This window comes from Hippocampus bargibanti, linkage group LG01, assembly GCF_051943395.1.
Source record: "Hippocampus bargibanti isolate YZ-2025 linkage group LG01, ASM5194339v1, whole genome shotgun sequence".
NCBI classification, from domain to species: Eukaryota; Metazoa; Chordata; class Actinopteri; order Syngnathiformes; family Syngnathidae; genus Hippocampus; species Hippocampus bargibanti.
The window spans coordinates 27,916,193-27,922,192 of NC_142734.1; positions in this window are offsets into that span (position 1 = coordinate 27,916,193).

A 6,000-nucleotide genomic window follows, 5' to 3' on the forward strand; every position below is an offset into this window, starting at 1 on the left:
ACAAGAAGCAAACAAGCTGCTTTGCCTAATATTGTGTTGAGTTTTGTATTGTGTTTTCTATCGGTCCAATCACAGACCAACATGACTAAGATGTGTTTGAGCCAGCAGCACCCTTTTCTAAAATAAAATGACAATATTTTTTACTGCGTTTCCCTATGTCTCTCCGACAGCGGTACTATGTCTCCTGTCTGTTTTTTAAATCACAGCAAAATATGGATTTTGACAATGTAGCATATTTGTCAACATTCAAAAAATCAAAAGACATAACTTTGTTTATTTCTGAATTTATAAAAACATATTTTTTTAAATGTCATGTAGATACAGTTTTTGATGTTTTCTGTATATTTCTCCCTCACTCGCTACCTAGCCAGCGAGCTAGCCATCTTGCTAGATAGCTATTCATCTAGCCAGTTAGCCAACTCGCTCGCTAGCGAGGTGAATGGATTCGCGAGCCAGCTAGTGAGCTTGCTAGTGAGCTGGTTAGATACGCTAGCTAGCTGGAAACACTATCTAGCGTTTCCATCCAGCTAGCTAGCACATCCAGCTAGTGAGCTCATTAGCGAGCTGGATGGATATGCTGGCTAGTTAGATGGATACATCCAGTTCGCTAGCGAGCTCACTAGCTAGCAAGCTCGCTACCTAGCGTATCTATCCACTCGTCCTTCTATGTCGAAGGCAACCGCCCATTAAACTCAGTTGTTTCCTGTCTGACAGGACCCAGACGCAGCAAGGTCATCTGTTGCTGTTACATAACTGAACAAACAGTGCTTCCTCATTTCCCTTTCAGTCTTGGCCTAATTGACGACAGCAAAAGTCTTCTGCGGCCATTTTATTCAGGATCACATGAAGAACATGTCTCCTTGAATGTTGGGGTGAAAAGTCACATCTGCTTCCACCACAATTGAAGGGAGGTTTGACTCTTGGAAGTTGTGACGAAATGATTGCTAATACAGAACATCGGAGTCAGAACACAAGGTGGAAGGGGAGTACAAAACGGAAATGCGGTGGAGAACTTGGAGTGCGGCGTCTTCTCAGAGAACTTCTCATTCTGAAGCTGCTACGGAAAATTGGCCCAGATCTTTGCTGCTTTGCTTTGCAGATCTGAGGCCATCCAATACCGAAGAAGGGTTTGCAAATATGGTGGCGGCACCACTGGCAACTTCTGCAAACCTGTTTCCAAATCGCGACACATGGAAGGAAAGTGTGTATCCTCTGAAAAACGACATGAACTGTGTTGATGTCAAAACGTGGGTCCCCCTTGTCCACCCATACGGTTCCTTCATCTGGAAAAGCTGACAAGAAAGTCAAGCCGGACATCGAAACCGAATCGGAAATGCGCTTGTGAGTCACAGAGGAAACTAAACTAAGTACAACAACCCATGTTTGTTCGTGTGATCGAGGAAGTTGTTTGTCTCTTTACAATTTTATTTGAATTTTCCACATGCGTTTGATTGACCACTTAAGTGTTTTCCCAGCAGCTCCTGAAGAATTTTCTCTGTTCTGGCTTCCCTCTTTTGGTCTCTGGCGACATGATCCCGAGGCCTCTGGACTGAGTTTTGGCAAAGCGTTCAAGGCATTTGGAAAAGAAAAAGACGACAATTGCCCAGGTAATTACATCAAGCGCGCTACATAAGAGCCTGCGGAGGCGACTGGCTGCCAGCCGACACCCTATGGAACAGTGAGTTTCAAAAAGTGTGGTAAGCGAAGAATCACCGCCCATGTATGGTTCTGTTGGAGACCATGGTCGTTTTTTTTTTCAACATTTGCACTTGAAAATGTATTTGCAACTCTAATAAGGGCTCACATTTCCATCTTTGCTCACACATCGAAAATCCCCTTCCGTGTTCCCAGCCTGCCATTTAAAGTTAAAGCTGTATACAGTGTTTCAAATAACGTCTGCCCCGGTGGCCCCGGGCATACAACTTTTACGTCGGGCATACGACTTTCAAAACATCTTGGCCCGGGTGGCCGACAAATTCTTCAAGAAAAAAAAACCCAAAAAGTTTTTTTTTTGTTTGTTTTATTCAATAAAGCAAAAGCTACAAGCAAACCCATACAAGTCACGTGGAGTCCTCTTACTAAGCGACTTTCAAAACTCTCTAGTACACTTTAGAGTCACGGTATAGTCCGAAGCACGAAACATGCTTCTGATTGGCTGCCGGTGCCGAGTATGCAAATTATTGATTTGCATACTCGGCACCGGCAGCCAATCAGGCCACTGGCAATTGTTTTCCCTCCCACGAGGGGGCAGCATTTGCCTTTTGTACAGCCGTCCCCACTTATAATATATTATTAAATTATATAAATATTATAAATAATATTATATAAATTTATAAGAAATTTATAAGCGCCTTTGTTGCACCTCATATTACTCCAGAACCATATGACTTAGGAATTAACTTTTTTTCTGATGAAAGAAAATAACATAATGTTTCTTACCCTGCATTGAATGTTTATGTAGTATGCAAATTATTAATTTTTAATTAATAAAAAAAAATATTAATTTGCATACTCAGCACTGGCAACCAATCAGAAGCCTGTTTCGTGCTTTGGACTACACAGTGACTGAAAAGTGTACTTGAGAGTTTTGAAAGCCGCTTTGAAAGAGTCCACGTGACTTTGAGCAGACAACGCAACGCAAACCCTGCATTGTGCACCATGATGACAAACGACAACTGGAGCAAAATCTTCAGCAAGGCATATTTACCATAAATTAAGCAAGGGAGCATTTGTGGTAGGTACTTCCTCAATTTAAAAAAAAATCTTTATACTTCGCAACGATGTTTGTTTGTTTTTTTGTTTTATTTTTTTGCGATTAGTCGTCTTAATGTGTTTCAAGTTGTGAAAAATGGGGCAGGAAACTTTATGGCCGGGCAGGCAACTTTTCAGAGTTGTCTGCCCGGGTGTCCGCTAACATTTTGTCATGAGTTTCAGACACTGCTGTATGTATTGTTTATTTTTTTCTTGTATGAAATCCAGAGACTGTTACATCCGCGCAGCACAAAAGAGAAATACCGCCGCTCGTTCCTTCCGACTTGAAATGAAATGAAATAAATAAATAAATAAATAAATACATAAATAAATAAACCTTGGGCTCATGCATTGTAAATAGCAAAGACACCTTATGTCCAGTCAATACAGTTGCATATATCAAATATTCTTCTTATACAATATTTTTATACTTTGCACCATGTACAGTTCTATTAATGAAACATTTTTTGTGCAGTTGTGCATTTCAGTCCCCTGACGTTTTTTTTCGTGTGCATAGAATACTTTGTTTTATCTTTTACCCCCACCCACCCCATCTCCCTTTCAATTGTGCTGCTGTAGATTGCAAATTTCCCCATTGTTGGGACTATTAAAGGCTTTCTGATTCTAATCCAATATTCATAAAATATCAGTCCAGTATCGACAACATCAATTCTCAGAGTTTTTAATCAATCATTCAGAATGACGCATCATGAAATTTGGAAACGTGAATCAACTTGCAAGAGTTTTTGTGCTCTTTCTCTTGTGGGAGTTGTCGTTCATAGCTGGAAAAGGATTTGGGAAATGCTTGAGAATCAGATGTACATTTTTTTGTGTGCTTTTTTTAATTTCTGAAAATACCTTCTTCTTTTCCTTTCGGCTTTTCCCTTCAGGGGTCGCCACAGCGAATCAGTGTCCTCCATCTAAGCCGGTTTTATGCATCCTCTACCTTCATTTCCTCTTTGACTACATCCATAAACCTCCTCTTTGGTCTTCCTCTCGGTCTCCTGCCTGGCAGTTCAAGACTCAGCATCCTTCTCCCGATATAGTCACTCTCTCTCCTCTGGACATGTCCAAACCATCTCAGTCTGGCCTCTCTGACTTACTTTCCAAAGCCTCTAATATGAGTTGTCCCTCTAATGTACTCATTCCTGATCCTATCCAACCTGGTCACTCCCAAAGAAAACCTCAACATCTCCAGCTCTACTATCTCCAGCTCTGCTTCCTGTCTTTTCTTCAGTGGCACTGTCTCCAGTCTAAACATCATGGCTGGTCTCACCACCGTTTTATACACTTTTCCTTTCATCCTAGCTGAAACCCTTCTATCACACATCACACCTGACATTTTTCTCCAGCCGCTCCAGCCTGCCTGGACACGCTTCTTCACCTCTTTTGCACACTCTGCATTGCTCTGGACAGTTGACCCCAAGTACTTAAAATCCTCCACCTTCTTTATCTCTTCTCCCTGTACCATCACTCTTGCACTGGGATCCCTCTCATTCACACACATATATTCCGTCTTGCTGCGACTGATCTTCATTCCTGTCCTTTCCATGGCATAGCGCCACACCTCTAGTTTCTCCGCCACCTGTTCCCTGTTCTCGCTACAGATCACAATGTCATCTGCAAACATCATGGTCCAAGGAGATTCTTGTCTAACATCGTCTGTCAGCCTGTCCATCACCATAGCGAATAAGAAGGGGCTTAGAGCTTACCCCTGGTGGAGTCCCACCTCCACCTTGAATTCCTCAGTCACACCGACAGCACACCTCACAACTGTCCTACAGTCATGATACATGTCTTGCACCGCTCTGACATACTTTTCTGTCACTCCAGACTTCCTCATGCAATACCACAGCTCTTCTCTGGGCACCCTGTCATACGCTTTCTCCAGATCTACAAAGACACAATGCAATTCCTTCTGACCTTCTCTGTACTTTTCTAAAGACACAATGCAATTCCTTCTGACCTTCTCTGTACTTTTCTATCAGTATTCTTAAAGCAAACACTGCATCTGTCATACTCTTTTATGGCATGAAGCCATACTGTATTTAGATATGTGGCTACTCCATATTTTTTTCTGAAAATATGTTTTACGACATTGCTCTCATAACGCGCTTTACTATCGATCTCGGTATCATTTTGTTTTGTAGCTTCTCCATATTTCTTTCTGAAAATACATGACGTTTTAAAATATAGATCGCATGAAACGCTATCAACCACTATCGATATCTGTATCATTTTATTAAGTTGATCCTCCTTTTTTTTTTTTTTAAATAGTGATCCCGTGAGGCGCTATCAACCACTCAACATCGGTATCATTTTGTTTTGTTGCTATCAAAAAAAATAACTTCAGCGAGGAAGCAAAAATCCAATTGTCTGGAAAACAAATCATCCAGTTCCTCAAAATATCCTCAGGTACAGTCAGTCAATATTTTTACCTCATTACTTGCCACCACTGAAAGTCTTTGGCAATAAAACTAAGCTGAAATCCTCCTGAAAGTTTTACTTCGCTAATGATGAACACGCTCCGAGGGACCAACCTTGAGCGAGTGAGTGGGTGGTTGGTTGGAATTTTTGTGTCTGGTGCTCAAATGCTGACCAGTCCTGTGGTACACAATAGGCAGCTTTGTTCCGCGGGTTATGTAAGCTGGAGTGTTTGCTAACGTGATGTCATGCACGTGCGGCAAAGCCATAACTTTGGCAAGAAGTCGGTTGCTAGCTTTTTAGCTTCCAGCATCGGCTGATGCTTACTTTGAAGTACAGTGATACTTTGGCTTACGAACTTAATTGGTTCCCAAACAGAGTGTGTAAGGCAAAAAGTGTGTATCTCAAAAATTAATTTCCCATAGAAAACCAATCAAATGAGAATAATCCGTTCCCAGGTCCCCATAAAACATGGTTTTCTACTTTCTAATTTTCTAAGCCTTAAAACTACACAAAATAGACCTTATTTTATGTAGAATATGTGTACCATGTTATTATAATTAAAGGAATAAACTGTACTGTATAATAAAGTCGTTTTATTTACCTTTGTAATGGTCGTTGATGGCTTGATGGAATGGAGTGGCTGGTTTCATCAGCAATAAACACTTGGTGAGGAACGTGACCTTCTTCTTTCACCATCTTGACGAATGATCCCTTGGAGGTCCTTTCTCTGTGATAATTTTATGTAGTTCCTCATCAATTGTGTTCTGTTTAGCTGGGTTGATAGCTTTTTGCATCAAGTATACAGATGGCTTGTGCGGGTTG